Consider the following 16127-nt stretch of genomic DNA (forward strand, 5'->3'; position numbering starts at 1 on the left):
TTCACTTTTAGTCAGTTGGGTCAGGGAGCAAGAATAAGGGCTCACAAAGAGGATACCTTGTACCAGTCCAGGGAAACGTGCCCTTGGGATGGACTTTTGGTTCTTGCTGCCCCAGTGATAGAGTTGTCTCCAAGCTACTTAGAGAATCCCACACTGGGTCTACTTTATTCCCAGTAGACCTAGTGCTTTAGGAGTGGCATCTTACTGCACTTTTATTGACAGCATCAGCGGGACCAGAGATAAACAATCTTGTTGGATTCAAGAAAATTTCTTGCGATTTGAATGGGGATGTATCTAGGAGGGTGAAGAATTTTACCAACAATGTCTAGTGAAAAAAGTCTCAGAAGACTGTATACCTTATATATACCCTTTATAATATGAACAAAAATAGCATGGTTACCTATGGAGTGTGAGAGAGGATGGGATAGAGGATAGGGCATAGGTTGACATGTGTTATTGGTTATCTTCTAGTTCTTGTAGGTGGTGTGTTTATAGTTTCTTATTTACATTTTTAGTTTTAAAAGCCTGCCATTTTGAATGGAATTAAATGAACTTGTGATTCTAAGTTTACTCATCTGCAGAAAGGTAAGCAGCTTTTGAGTTCAAGAACTGAGTCACTAAACTGAGTCACTAAAGGCAGATATGGGGCCCACTGTGATTCTTTTGTCTCCCCTCTTTCCTCAGAACATCTGCAATTCTTAATTATACATTAGGGTTTCAATAACTTCTCCTTCCTTAATTATTTTGCTGTTCCAGGAAGTATGTTTGTGCATGCACGGACGTGCACATGCCTGTGTGTCTTCAGGTGCTGTTGTTTTTTCTGATAAAGGCCAACATGCAAAGAAGACCGTCTTCCTCAAGAGCAGACAAGGCCTAGAAGAGATAGGTTCAAAGAATAAAGGGAAACTGAACATGGCCCCTACCCTCCACCATGTACAATTAAGTGAGAAGATGAGAGAATGCATGTAACTGCCTAACACTTAAAGGCACTATGAAATTACGAGCAAATCGCTATCAGATAGTAAATGAGAGCCATTTGTTAATGCCTTTAGTTATTTGAGATCCAGACCAAAGAGTATAGATGGAAATCACGTATCTCCTTCCACCAAAATAAAAAAAAGGTTCTTAGCATACCAATGGTGGTTGAGTTGCTTCTTCACAAATGAAAGACATTATTTTATTCAAACAGACAATTTAACCACTGTTGGGTGCCCCAGCTGAACTTGCTCTTGAATACAGGAGAACATGGCTTCTATTCTTTGAAAAGTTAGTTAATTAGGAGAGGGGGAAATAACGTGAAAAAAAGTAGAGTACAGCTAAAGACAATCTGGGGAGAAGTGAAACCTGTGCTCCAGGAGACCTCATTGCAGACCACAGTAATGTAAGAGGAAGCCTAAATGCCTGGGCTGTGTTTCTTAGTTCCCTTTTTCTTGAGACTAAGAGACTTGCCCACTAGCTCCGTCCTGCAATAAATTTTGACTTAATGATGTAAGCACAGTACTAAATCCTGTACTTTGTTGAACCCAGAAATTCCTCCTATATGAAGTCTCTGAGAATAATAATAAGTCCCAACCAAAACAGCGTTAGAGAAAGGGTCTTACTTTGTCACCAAGGCTGGAGTGCAGTGGCAAGATCATCACTCACTGCAGCCTTGAACTCCTGGGCTCAAGGGATTCTCCCTCCTCAACCTCCCAAAGCGTTGGGATTACAGGCATGGGCCACCATGCCAGGCCAACAGTACTTCCATTTGACAGTATTGCCCCATAACATTTCCTTTTTCCCTGTTGAAGATAGATTTCTTAGATCTGGCTTATCTGTTGAATTAATTTTGCATTTGAAGTTTAAAATGTAAGCAGGACATTTGAAGGTAACGTTTACAGATACACACGTCTCTACCAGATTCTTCGTTCAGAGGGTGTGAAGAACTTGGATTTGTATGGGATGTGATTGCCAAACCCAGTTTAGGGTTCTGATGCTGAAAAAGAATATAACAGAAAAAAGTGAGAAATACTAATTTAGATTAGAAAGATTTCAACCTACATATTTCTTTAAAAACTGGGAAGAAATATGCCAAAATATTAGCATAGATGCTTTTGATGAGACTTGGTGATTTTTTATTTTTTCTGTATTGAATGAACTCTTCACTATGGAAACCTTTAACCATACACAAAAATGAAGAAAATACACAGCGAACCCTCCTATATCATCTCCCAACTTCAACAACTACCAATTTATGGTCAATCTCATTTGAATACAGCCTCATCTCAATTTCCACCCCAATCCAATCCCTGTTAATCTCACATAATCCTGGACATATCAGAAAATCAAATTATATAACCTCACACAAAACGGTCAAGGAACTCATTTCAAGGTTGGAAATGAAATCCTGTTTTGTTTTCCATTTTCATAGACCACCATTGTCAGCTTCTTTCTCTTTTAGTCGCCCTGCTTCCCTCTGTAAATAATTTGTCAGGGCCGGGCGCGGTGGCTCAAGCCTGTAATCCCAGCACTTTGGGAGGCCGAGACGGGCAGATCACGAGGTCAGGAGATCGAGACCATCCTGGCTAACACGTTGAAACCCCGTCTCTACTAAAAAAATACAAAAAACTAGCCGGGCGAGGTGTCAGCGCCTGTAGTCCTAGCTACTCGGGAGGCTGAGGCAGGAGAATGGCGGGAACCCGGGAGGCGGAGCTTGCAGTGAGCTGAGATCCGGCCACTGCACTCCAGCCTGGGCGACAGCGAGACTCCGTCTCAAAAAAAAAAATAATAATAATTTGTCAGCCCTTTTAAAATTCTTACAGATGTTTTCATAAAAATGTAGAATGGCCTGTGGGGAGTCTTATTGTGCAATAAATATTATTAGTAAATAGTTAAAATATTTACATATTTAATTATATTTTACCTTATTCCAAAAAGGACTTAAAGCCATTTAAAACATAAAATCATGTCTGGGCTCGGTGGCTCCCACCAGCACCTTGGGAGGCCGAGGCGGATGGATCGTCTGAGGTCAGGAGTTCAAGACCAGCCTGGCCAACATGGTGAAACCCCATCTCTACTAAAAATACAAAAATTAGCCAGGTATGGTGGTGCATGTCTGTAATCCTAGCTACTCTGGAGGCTGAGACGGGAGAATCGCTTGAACCCAGGAGGCGGAGGTTGCAGTGAGCCAAGATTGCACTACTGCACTCCAGCCTGGGCGAAAGAGCAAGACTCCATCTCAACAACAACAACAACAACAGAACCATAAAATTGAGATATCAGGAGTTTAACATGCCATAAAGGAAGAAAGAAAAAAAATATGGCTCAGCCGGGCGTGGTGGCTCACACCTGTAATCCCCGCACTTTGGGAGGCCGAGGCGTGCAGATCATGAGGTCAGGAGTTCGAGACCAGCCTGGCCAACATAGTGAAAAACCCTGTCTCTACTAAAAATACAAAATTAGCCGGCATGGTGGCAGGCGCCTGTAGTCCCAGCTACTTGGGAGGCTAAGTAAGGCAGGAAAATTGCTTGGACCGGGGAGGCAGAGGTTGCAGCAAGCCAAGATTGCGCTGCTGCACACCTACCAGGCTGACAGTGTGAGACTCCGTCTCAAAAAAAAAAAGAAGAAGAAAAAAGATGGCACAAAAAATGACCATGATTAGAGGTAAATCTATAGTATGAAAACATTTACGAGGACACTAAATGTGGGCTACAGTTGGGTTTTAAAAATTGACATGGGAACCTTGTTAATTGTATGACTCCTAGTTTCCATAAGATTGAAATAATTAAATGTTTAAGGGACATAATGGGATTCTTGTTAGTAAGAGATAGGAATTTCTGCTTGGGTTCTCGGTAAATAGAAACTGTATCCCAAGAGTTTACTTTTCATAAAATAAGTCTTACAAAATCAATAAGGCAAGATGGACACCTCATAAAAATTTGGTAAGCAATTTACTGAGGAAGGAGTATAAAAACCCTTTAAACATGAATATTGAACCTCACTAACAACAAATCTGTAAAAAAAAAAAAAAAAAAAAAAAAAGCCATATCATTTTTTACCTATTAAAACGTACTGGGCACGGTGGGTCACGCCTGTAATCCTGGCACTGGGAGGCCGAGGCGGGCGCATCATTTGAGGTCACGAGTTTGAGACCAGCCTGACCAACTTGGTGAACCCCTGTCTCTAAAAATACAAAAAAAGTAGCCGGGCGTGGTGGCGCATGCATGTAGTTCCAGCTACTCGGGAGGCTGAGGCAAGAGAATTACTTGAATCCAGGAGACAGAGGTTGCAGTGAGCTGAGATCATGCCACTGCACTCCAGCCTGGGCAACAGAGCAAAACTCAGTCAAAAAAAAAAAAAAAAAAAAGCTGGATAAACATTGATGTAATGGTTTCACTTTTCGAAATTTAAGGAAATAATTATGGATGTTTGAAAATATTTATGTAAGGATAGTTTTTACAGCATTGCTCATGAAAGTAAAAAATTAGAAATAATTCAGTGTTCAAGAATACCAACTTGATATGGAATATCTGCAGTAATTAAGATTTATACAGGCCGGGCGCGGTGGCTCACTCCTGTAATCCCAGCACTTTGCGAGGCCAAGGCGGGGGGATCACGAGGTCAGGAGATCGAGACCATCCTGGCCAACACGTGAATTAAAAAAAAAAAAAAAAAAAAATTAGCCGGGCTAACGGTGGTGGTGACGGGCGCCTGTAGTCCCAGCTGCTCGGGAGGCTGAGGCAGGAGAATGGCGTGAAGCCGGGAGGCGGAGCTTGCAGTGAGCCGAGATCGCGCCACTGTACTCCTGCCTGGGCGACAGAGCGAGACTCTGTCTCAAAAAAAAAAAAAAAAAGATGTATACAAAATATCTATAGTACTTAGCAGGTATATATGTTCGTAATATACTCATTTAGAAAGCAAGTTATCAAATTACCGCACATGACCATTTTTTGGAAAAAATGTATGCCATATGAAAGACTAAATACATAAAAATGTTAATAGTTACTTCTGACTAGTGAGATTATGAGTAATTTTAATTTTTGACATGTTTGTATGTTCTACAATTTGTGTGTACTTTGTAATTAGAAAAAAATAATTATAAATAGGGTTAAGATTACAGTTGCCATGTTGGGAATCACTTCCTGGACAATTTCCTTCCAATCGAAAGAAAATATACAAATCTCATGTATTGGAGGGAGACTGGGGAACCAGTGTTCACTGTACTTCTCACTACTAATTTTCTCTCTATCAAAAATAGGATATGAAACCAAGGAAGTCAATGGAAATTAAGAAAGAGCCTACTGAAACTCGGTTATTTTTCCATGCAGAAAAGAGACTTAACTTTGCCTTACAAAAAGGAAAATAAAATTTTTTAATGTTAATAAATACAAAAAGTAACCTATTAGGACAAAATCTAATTAAAATATCCAACTTTATATTTCCTCTATCTGAACTTCACAGCCCCAAATACAAGAGTTAAGACGGTTGAGTTAAAATATATTTATTGAACCTCTACCGTGTTTGCCAGGCACTGTTACCTGGACGGCATTGGTCTACACATGTTATTTTAGCAGTGTCCCTGGCCTCTAGGGGCTCTTGTTCTAGTGGGAGGCATGATTTCTGTTTAGTTTCAGGGCTCCATTAAAATTTGTGACCTCGGGGTTTCCCAGCCTGGTGCTCAGATTGCTTGGCGAAGGCTGAGGAACAGCTAGAAAAGTGGGTCAGGCGATGTGGTGCACTCCCTTAAAAACTGCCGCCGTGTTCCCCGACCTGACAGTGGACACTCGGTGTCCATTAATCGGCAATATCTGAGAGCGATAAGGAAGGCCGCGGGCGAGCGCGTCGCTCCCGGAGTTTCCCCGGACCTGGGATGGCCGATCCCTCGGCGCGGACACCAGCCTTGCCCATGTGGTCCCTGTACGGACGTTCCCAGCCGTTCCCGGCTGCCACTTTCAGAGCCCAAGACAAACTTCGACGAGTGGCAAGGCAGTGACAAATGGAACCAAAATAGAAGGGCTAAAAGGGGACCTTGCCATAGAACCGGGGTCTTTTGTTAGGGTTTTGTTTTGTTCCTCATCGTCTTCCAAACAATGAAGTCCTAGGGGGAGGCTAACCATAATCAAGATTTCAGTAAACATCAGACGCTGGAGAGCCGATGCAGCGACCCAAGCAAAAGATGTTCTTTCCTTCCTGAAACCTGGGCAGGCTGGAGGCAAAAAAAAAAAAAAAAAAATTGCACGCGTTTTTCGAGATGGGGATGACAGTTGTAAGGCCCGTAAGAGACTTGATCCAGTTTTATGCATAAACATTTTCTAGTTCTGCGAAGTCTTTCCCTTTTTTAATCCACAAGTGGCTTTCTTCCCTTCTGTTACCGAGCAACCCTGACGTCATCGCGTTTCTGCGTGCGTGCACGTCGCAAAAAAAAAAAAAAAAATCATTGCTTGTTGATCTCTATTTTAGCGGAAAAATCGCCTCTTCAGTGCAGGGTGTCAGGATGGCCGAGTGGTCTAAGGCGCCAGACTCAAGCTTCGCTTCCCCGCGCTGGGGATTCTGGTCTCCAATGGAGGCGTGGGTTCGAATCCCACTTCTGACACATAGTTTTTATTTTTCCTAAAATTACTTTTGAGATATCTTGATCTCAGCAGTAGGCATAAACAATTACCAACGTATATTTTAAGAATCGGCTTTTAAATTTTCTCAAAGGGATTGTTCAAACTAAAACATTAAAAGTGGAAGCATCGCGATATTTTTACGAAGCCGCGAGATTTGGGGTAAAAAACGCCTAATAAATGGCAGAGATTACTAGAGGTTGGTGTCTGTGCTGCAATGCGAGATAATCCGGAAGTCGTGGGATTCGGAACCCAGGTAGCTTCCTGCCTCGCCGAGGGAATGGAGAGAAGGGGCTCTGGGCGAGTTCTTTTCCCACTTCTCCACCAGGCTCACACGCTGTGTCTCAGATCCAAGCCCTCCCCTGGATACTTCCTGTAGCACTTTCTTACCGATCTCACAGCCCTGTGGCTCGTGACAGTGCAGTCTCTTTAAAAATCTTACACAGGTCCTCTGCTCTCCTATTTTCAAAACTCATGTAGCCAGTTCTCAAAAATGTCTTTCGTAAACTATGCACATTCACACTCGTTTCGGCATCTGATCATTACTGTTCAGTCAAAATTGAGTACCATTTTAACCACTGAATGAAATATGAAAGCTGTACCTTCCTCTCCCAAATGTAATCACCGTGAAAAATTTATTGTATTTCTTACAGTTCTTTTTTCTCTGCATTCGCATATATGTATAACATTTTGGGTTTTTTTACAGAAATGTAGTCATACTACTATACATAGGGTTCTATGACATTTTTCACTTAATATATCTTGGGTTCTTTCCATGTAGAACACTCATTCTTTTCTCTTACAAAAGAAATATTGCTGGCCGGGGGCAGTGGCTCACACCTGTAATCCCAGCACTTTGGGAGGCTGAGGCGGGCGGATCACCTGAGGTCAAGAGTTCGAGACCAGCCCGGCCAACATGGTTAAACCCTGTCCTCTACTAAAAATCAGTCGGGTGTGGTGGTGCACGCCTATAATCCCAGCTACTTGGGAGGCTGAGGCAGGGAGGTCGCTTGAACCCCGGAGGCGAACGTTGCAGTGAGCCGAGATCGCACCACTGCACTCCAAGTTGGGCGACAGAGGGAGACTCTGTCTCCAAAAAAGAAAAAAGGAAAATATTGCAAATCATTCTACAGCATGGATATAACCACTTCATTTTTTTAACTCAACATTTAGAATACTTTCAATTATCGTAATTTAATGAATGATTACTATACGTCAGGGGATGCAGCCCAGAGGATATAGGAGTAAAAATATAAAATTAAAGATGAAGAAATTTTTTTTTCTGCCCTTGCGGAGCTTATATTCTAGTTAAACGACTTTGGCTCTGCCTCAGGAACACCAAATTCCAAGATTTCCTTTAAAACTGTTTTTTCTTTCTTTTTCTTTTCAACTTATTTCCGCATTACAAGATTTCCTTATTTTTCAGGAGAATGTAAATTCTAGATCTAAGCTTAGATCTAAATGTCTAATACAAGCTATTGAAGACTCGTATCTGCATAACCATATATTTCTCTGTCATTACGATCACTCATAACTATTTGATTAAGTGATTTTAATTTCAATTTTAAAATTATTTTTATTTTTTTCAGCTCCTAGACAGATTAACACATTGATTATTGATTTTAGCCTCATAGAATATGAGACCGGACAGAAGGAAAGAAAGCTGCTTTATCCGACAATAGAATTCTCAGGAGACATTCATCATAGACAAAATCCAGTTGTTCCATTTGAGAAGCAACATTCTGAATTCAGATAGCTTGAACCAAATAGTTTTTTGTTTTTGAGATTGAGTTTCGCTCTTGTCACCCAGGCTGGAGTGCAATGGCATGATCTCAGCTCACTGCAACCTCCGCCTCCTGAGTTCAAGCGATTCTCCTGCCTCAGCCTCCCGAGTAGCTGGGACTACAAGCATGCTCGGCTAATTTTTGTGTATTTTTAGTAGAGATGGGGTTTCACTACTTCACCTTAGGTGATGTGCCCGCCTTGGCCTTCCAAAGTGCTGGGATTACAGGCGTGAGCCACCACGTCCCGCCCCTGAACCAAACAGTTTTAAGTACAGTACTTCCAGACTGTCCCAGATTCCTGCCATACTTAAATTAACTGTGGGAAAGTGAGATATGAAATGGAATTTAAAAGCTTATGTCAGGGAAATGAAACTAATTGTCATACAATTTCTATTACTATTATTAAATATATAAAAGTTGGCCGGGCGCAGTGGCTCATTCCTGTAATCCCAGCACTTTGGGAAGCCGAGGTGGGTGGATCACCTGAGGTCAGGAGTTCGAGACCAGCCTGGCCAACATGGTGAAACCCCGTGTCTACTAAAAATACAAAAATTAGCCAGGCATGTTGGTGGGCACCTGTAATCCCAGCTGCCCAGGAGGCTGAGGCAGGAGAATCGCTTGAACCAGGGAGGCAGAGGTTGCAGTGAGCCGAGATCGCGTCATTGCACTCTAGCCTAGGTGACAAGAGTGAGACTCTGTCTCTAAATAAATAAATAAATAAATAAATAAATAAATATGTATATAAGGTATAATATAACATGTTCATGTACAGCCGCTACCCTAATGATGATTTTTTCAGATGAGCAGATAAGTACCTTTGATGACTCTAAAAAAAAATTACAGTTCCTTTTGCAGAACCAGGTGAGTTGGAAAAAAGAAGATTGTATGAGGAGGAGGAGATAGCAGCTGTTTCTCCTGTTAATTTCCAGAGGAAAAAAAGCAAGGATGCTGCCATAAATTACTTTTCTGAGCCTGTTACATTTGATTTAAAAAGTTAATTTTAGGCTGGGCGTAGTGGTTTATGCCTATAATCCCACCACTTTGGTAGGCCGATGTGGGAAGATTGTTGGCATCCAGGAGTTTGAGACCAGCCTGGGCAACATAGTGAAACCCTGTCTCTACTAAAATACAAAATAAATAAATAAAATAATTTGGGCATAGTTGCACATGCCTGTAATCCCATCTACTTGGGAGGCTGAGTCATGAGAATCGCTTGAACCCGGGAGGCGGAGGTTGCAGTGAGCTGAGATCATCCTGCATTCCAGCCTGGGTGACAGAGTATGACTCTGTCTCAAAAAAAAAAAAAACTCTTTAAGTCTAATAAGAAAAATTTACAATGTATTCTCTCTGAAGCCTGCTACCTGGAGGTTTCATCTGCATGATAAAAGCTTGGTCTTCACAACCCTTTATCCCATTACTTTCTGTTGATAATAACTCAACCAATTGCCAATTAGAAAATCTTTTAATCTGCCTGTGACTTGGAAGCACCCCCACTTTCAGTTCTGCATTTCCAGACCCACCCAATGTATGTCTTATATGTATTGATTGATGTCTAATGTCTCCTTAAAATGTATAAAGCCAAGTTGTAGCCAAAACATTTTGGGCACATGTTCTCAGGATTTCCTGGGGGCTGTGTCACAGGCCATTGTTCATTCACATTTGGCTCAGAATAAATCTCTTCAAATATTTTACAGAGTTTGACTCTTTCTATCGACAACATTAATGCCACCCAAAACAGAAATGTGAGCCAAAGAAGGTAAAAACGCTTATTAACACTTACTCAGATTAATCATTCCTCTTCCTATATGGAAAAGCAAAGGAAAGGCGGGGAAAAAGGGCTGAAGTATCTTCTTGGTAATTCCAAGAGGCATCTGTGAGTGAAACGGGAAAGATAAATTTCCTCTTAAAGAGTAGTTTTGTAAAATTCTGTAACTATTTCTTAACAAAAATTAACTTCTTTTTTTTTGAAACAGGTTCTCAGTCTGTTGTCTAGGCTGGAATGCAGTGATGTGATCACGGCCTACTGCATGCTCACTGCAGCCTCCACCTCCAGGGCTCAAGCGATTCTCCCATCTCAGCTTCCCAAGTAGCTGGGGCATGCACCACCACTTCTGGCTAATGTTTAAATTTTTTTATAGAGATGGGGTCTCACTCCTGGCCTCAAGTGATCCACCAGCCTCGACCTCCCAAAGTGCTAGGATTACGTGAGCCACCATGCCCAACCCAATAAACTTTTTTAAAACGTGTCAATATTCAGAGCAATGATCAATTGCATTCCACTGAACATAGTTCATTTGTATTTCTATGGATGAAAATCATTTGGACTATTCTCAATTTTCTATAATTTGAAGAGTTGTAAGATAACACAAAATCGATGAAAAATGCCCCTGACAAGGTACTCAGGAATCTTTTTTCCCCATTTGAAACTTGTTTATACTTTTTTCTGACAGCATTCACATGAGACATTGATGCGATTATTACCTTCAAAACTGAACACATCCGTCCACTATTCAGCTAATATGATTTCATAGAATTGTTTTTTGCTGTTGTTGTTGTTGTTTTGAGACAGAATTTTGCTCTTGTCGCCCAGACTAGAGTGCAATGGCATGATCTCGGGACACCGCAACCTCTGCCTCCCGGATTCAAGTGATTCTCCTGGCTCAGCCTCCGGAGTAGCTGGGCTTAATAGGCACGCCCAGCTAACTTTATATTTTTAGTAGAGATAGGGGTTTCTCCATGTTGGTCAGGGTGTTCTCAAACTCCTGACCTCAGGTGATCTGTCCGCCTGGGCCTCCCAAAGTGCTAGGATTACAGGCATGAGCCACCGGGTCCGGCCAGAATTGGGTTTTAGAGTTGAATTTTTTAAACAAAAATTATGAAAAGCTCTTGTTTTGGATTGACAAAAACACTAAGCCCCAACACGACAAACCAAACCAAAATAGAGTCACTTATGCTAAATGCCATAAAATCAAATTGTTGCTTTAGTGAAACAGGTCCCCCAAACAGACCAGGTTTTCCTGAAAAGAGGAGATTCCAGTCAACCTGAGTCAGATTAACAAAGAAGTCCCCTCTGTTTTAACTCATAAAAATTCTTTGCTTGGCCAAACTTTAGTCAGACTTCTGAACCTTCTCCTAGACCCATCTGTGCACTGCCTTGTAAAATCCATTTAGTAAAGAACCCTGCTACATCAGTTTAGCAAGAACCCGTCATCCTTGATATCTGATCATCCTCATATCTGATGAGGTTCCTCATCCTCCACCATTGGCCAGGTGATGTCTGATCACCCTGGCAGGTGTTCAACAAGAAACCCGTTAGGTTGGGTTAGCCAGAATTCTGCTTATCCCTGATGTTTCCTCTTAGTAATTTACCATCCATTGACTCCCACCCTGATCCTTGGCTATACATTTCCACTTGCCCATGCTATGGAGTAGAGCCTGTCAACAGCCAAAATTAAAACAAATTGAGTTACAGATCTAATTGTCTTTTATTTGTGATTAATGAATTAGGTCAGCCTCCATTCTACAAAATAGAATGAAAGCTCCCACTCGGCAATAGCAGAACAATGGATTTTGTAAGGTGGGAACAAGGAAACAACAATACAGGGGGAAAATGCTGGTTGGTTAACATCAGGTTACTTCAAGTTCCTTTTTTTGTAAGAGTTAAAGGAGAGGGGATTTTCTTGTTAACCTAATTCAGGTTGACTGGCATCTATCTCCTGTGTTCAGGAAACGTTAGACTGTTAGGGGATCTATCTGCTTCCTTAAAGTTTGATTATGTGGCATTTAGCATGAGTGGTTCTATTTTGGTTTGGCCTGGTGTACTGGGGCCTAGCACAGGAGTTCAGTCCAAAACAATGGCCTCTTATAATTTTCGTTTAACAAGCCCAATCTCTCTCCACACTGCAAGACCCCGTTACAGTGGTCTCTATACCTATTGCAATGGTCCTGAACACAGTCTTCCCTACTGTGCTTTAGCAACAAGTATCATTGAATAATTTTTTCTTTAACATAAGTCTCACAAGAAAAGCAACCTGACGTTCATGAATCAGCTATCCCCTACTATTTTTCTGCTTCCTTTCCCACTTTACAAAACATATTGTTCTGCTACTGCCCAGTGGGAACCTTCATTCTCTTTTGTATAATGGATTTATGCCTCATTCATGAATCTCAAAAGTCAATTAGATTTTTAACTGAATTTGTTGTCATTATATCTTATAACAAATCTGTTAAAAAGTAGAGACTACAGATATCAATCTCACTACATCTTAGCAAGCACCCTCCAACATAAACTAATTTTTTGGCTGATCAGTGTTCTTTTTTTGTTTGAAATAGTAATGGTCATTTATTGAGAAATTCTATGACATTTACATTGTTATATACAAGTGCTTTTATGTAAGTTTTCCAATTCTTGTAGCAGGACGAGCCGCCGACAAGAACCCCTCAGACACCGAGTTGTAGAAGGAAAGGGCTTTATTCAGCAGGGAGCATCAGCGGACTCGTGTCTCTAAAAACCAAGCTCCCTGAGTGAGCAATTCCTGTCCCTTTAAGGGCTTATAACTCTAAGGGGGTCCGCGTGAGAGGGTTGTGATTGATTGAGCAAGCAGGGGTAGTGACTGGGGGCTGCATGCACCGGTAATCAGAATGGAACAGAACAGGACAGGGATTTTCACGATGCTTTTCCATACAATGTCTGAAATCTGTAGATAACACAAGCAGTTAGGTCAGGGGTTGCTTTTTAACTACCAGGCTCAGGGCGTGGTGCTGGGCCGTCTGCCTGTGGATTCCATTTCTGCCGTTTAGTTTTTACTACTTCTTTCCTTGGAGGCAGAATGGGCATAAGACAATATGAGTGGTGGTCTCCTCCCTTATTCTTATTTGCATTAACTTCAAGGTAATGATGACAAGAAATAAAAGGAGAGAAAATAGGGTAAATGAATAGGGAGGTTTGAAGTATTAGCCTCAAAATTAATGACCGTGGTAATGTTTTCTGTGAAAACTTCCCTTTTGTTTCTCACTTTGCTTCCTCATTCTCCTCATTCTCTCTCTTATAACCAGACACCTCAGTTTTAAAAATCACCCACTTTCTTTTTCTTCCTTTTCTCCCCTCTCACCTCTCCATTCTTTCCCTCTCTAGACCCTACCCTTCGGCAATGCATGCTTATCTGATTATGCTCCAATTTAAGAATCCACAACAGCTAATCTTGAAACCAACCGGGCACTTTAGCCCGCCTTGCAGAATCCTCCCACTTGGCGGGAGTCTCAAACAATTATCCTCACCATCCGGCCAAAGTCAAGATAAAGCCAACCAGGCCTCTGGACAGGCAACTATCCAAGACAGCCATGGGAACAAGAAACAGACCCTGCACCCTGCGCCACTTCCGCATACCTCGCATATTAAATGTCAATTTTAAAACCCTATGGTAGGCTGGGAGTGGGGGCTCTCGCCTGTAATCCCAGCATTTTGGGAGGCTGAGGCAGGTGAATCACTTGAGGGGAGGAGTTCAAGACCAGCCTGGCCAACATGGTGAAACCCTGTCTGTACTAAAAATACAAAAATTAGCTGGGTGTGGTATCAGATGCCTGTAGTCCCAGCTACTCAGGAGCCTGAGGCAGGAGAATCACTTGAACCCGGGAGGCAGACGTTGCAGTGAGCCAAGATTGTGCCACTGGCCTCCAGCCTGGGCAACAGAGTGAGACTCTGTCACAAACAAACAAACACCCTATGGTAAATTTTAAAATTTAAGATGGTAGTTTAGAACACTAGTGTTCCATCTTCTCAGTTTGCTGGATCTCAGATTAAAAGCCGCTTTTCCTCCCACCAAACCTCCCCTCTAATATTTGGCTTTGGAGCGGTGAGCAGCAGACTCTGGGTCAGGTTATGCTTTTTTCCCTCCAGTCCCATTAACTCTGGAATCCTAGGTGCCCTCTGCACACTTGGACTCCACAAAACCATTTTCTCCAACAAGAAAACAAGGTAAACTGCAGACTATGTAATAGGAGATTTTAAATTCATTTCAGAATTCACTATGGAAGATAATAGTTTCTCATCTGGAACCCATCATGCGTGTCTGGATTTACCCTACTTCTTCCTGCATTGCTCACATTTCTGATTCTTTCATGGAACAGAGTACATTATCCTCTAAAAGTTTTTACAAAACTGATAGAATTTCCTATGTCTCGCCCCCCACCCCCACCTACTGCTTTTCAAAGTAAAGTGGCATTTATCTGCAAGGCCGGATGAAGTTAATGTCTGTTAAAGCCCCCTTTATTTCCAGAAGCTTCCAAAATCGCCCCAACCTCCCAATGTTACTTAACTCTCTAATAAAACAAAAGGTGAACTCCCTGAAATAATTATCCTGCAGAATTCTATTATAGGGTTAGAGGAAAAAGCACTGCCACTGTGTAAAATTGTGTAGATTTGGGGTAAAAGGCCAAGGTACTTTCCAGTTTCAATTTTCTTGACCGTCCTGCTGGGCACAGTGGTTTACACCTATAATCCTAACACTTGGGTGAGGCTGAGGAGAGAGGATCACATGAGACCAAGAGTTCAAGACCAGCCTGGGCTTGTCTCCAACCCCTCACCCCAACCCCGCACCCCACCCCAAATGCTCAACTACAGTTGAAGTGAATTAAATTGCGTCTCTCTCTTTCCTTCCTTCCTTCCTTCCTTCCTTCCTTCCTTCCTTCCTTCCTTCCTTCCTTCCTTCCTTCCTTCCCTCCTTCCTTCCTTCCCTCTCTTTCCCTCCCTTTCTTCCCTCCTTCCTTCCTTCTCTCTTTCTTTCTCTCTCTCTCTTTCTCTCTTTCTTTCTTGAGACAGAGTCTTGCTCTGTCACCCAGGCTAAAGTGCAATGGCGCGGTCTTGGCTCACTGCAACCACTGCCTTGCCAGTTCCAGGGATTCTCCTGCCTCAGACTCCTGAATAGCTGGGACTACAGGCGCGCACCACCACGCCTGGCTAATTTTTGTATTTTTTGGTAGAGACGGGGTTTCTTCATGTTGACCAGGCTGGTCTCAAACTCCTGACCTCGAGTGATTCGCCCACTCACCCTCTACATATAGAATACATGGTTCATTAAGGCCAAGATTATTTCCCATTTTGTGTATATCATTACTTGATACTACTCATTAAAATAATCTTCAGTGCAGAGATTATCTCATTTCCCCTGCTAAAGACTCAATAATCTTTCATTCAGACAAATGAGACATAACATAAGACCTACCTGGTTACATAAAAACAAAGTAACTACACTAGTACTCCTGTCTGTTAAAGGACTATCAGATAAGTCACTGAGGTTATGTGTATATAACAATGAACAATCATCCTAATAATTACTAGTGAATGCCTTTTCTTTCTAGATAGAAGCTGAAGATATAAAATCTAAATCTATATTCGAATGTAACTTTTGTCTCAACTGACACAATACTGTACATTGATCAAATAAAGGATTTTATTGAATCACTAAATTTTTACCAGCTTTATTGAGATATAATTTACACACCATTCAATTCAATCACTTTTGCAATATTCAGAGTTGTACAAACATTATCAACATCAGAGTTAGAACATTTTTATCACCTCAAAGGAAAAAAAAATACTCCTTAGCAGTTACTCCCCATCTCCCAACCTCCCCCAACCTGCAGGCAACCGACTATTTTCTGTCATTTTTTTCTTCTTTCTTTCTTTCTTTCTCTTTCTCCCTTCCTTCCTTCCCTCCCTCCCTTCCTCCCTCCTTCCTTCCTTCCCTCCCTCCCTCCC

General features: G+C 41.8%; 1 long non-coding RNA gene and 1 other non-coding gene across 2 annotated transcripts in view; one reads left to right on the plus strand and one right to left on the minus strand.

The window, feature by feature from the left end:
• Nucleotides 1-1698: 1698 nt before the first annotated feature.
• The window catches only part of LOC108540148 (uncharacterized), a 27161-nt gene continuing 12732 nt past the window's right edge, over nt 1699-16127 (minus strand). Inside the window, exons 3-4 of the long non-coding RNA XR_001888609.1 lie at nt 10152-10242; nt 1699-1975 (exon numbers count right to left, since the gene is read on the minus strand). This is a non-coding gene — a long non-coding RNA (uncharacterized LOC108540148). The remainder of the gene's footprint in view (nt 1976-10151; nt 10243-16127) is intronic.
• TRNAL-CAA (transfer RNA leucine (anticodon CAA)) lies at nt 6467-6571 on the plus strand. The gene is made up of 2 exons: nt 6467-6504; nt 6527-6571. It is a non-coding gene; the product is annotated as a tRNA-Leu (tRNA).

This window comes from Rhinopithecus bieti, unplaced genomic scaffold (genome assembly GCF_001698545.2).
Source record: "Rhinopithecus bieti isolate Rb0 unplaced genomic scaffold, ASM169854v2 scaffold_18466, whole genome shotgun sequence".
In the NCBI taxonomy this organism is placed as follows: domain Eukaryota; kingdom Metazoa; phylum Chordata; class Mammalia; order Primates; family Cercopithecidae; genus Rhinopithecus; species Rhinopithecus bieti.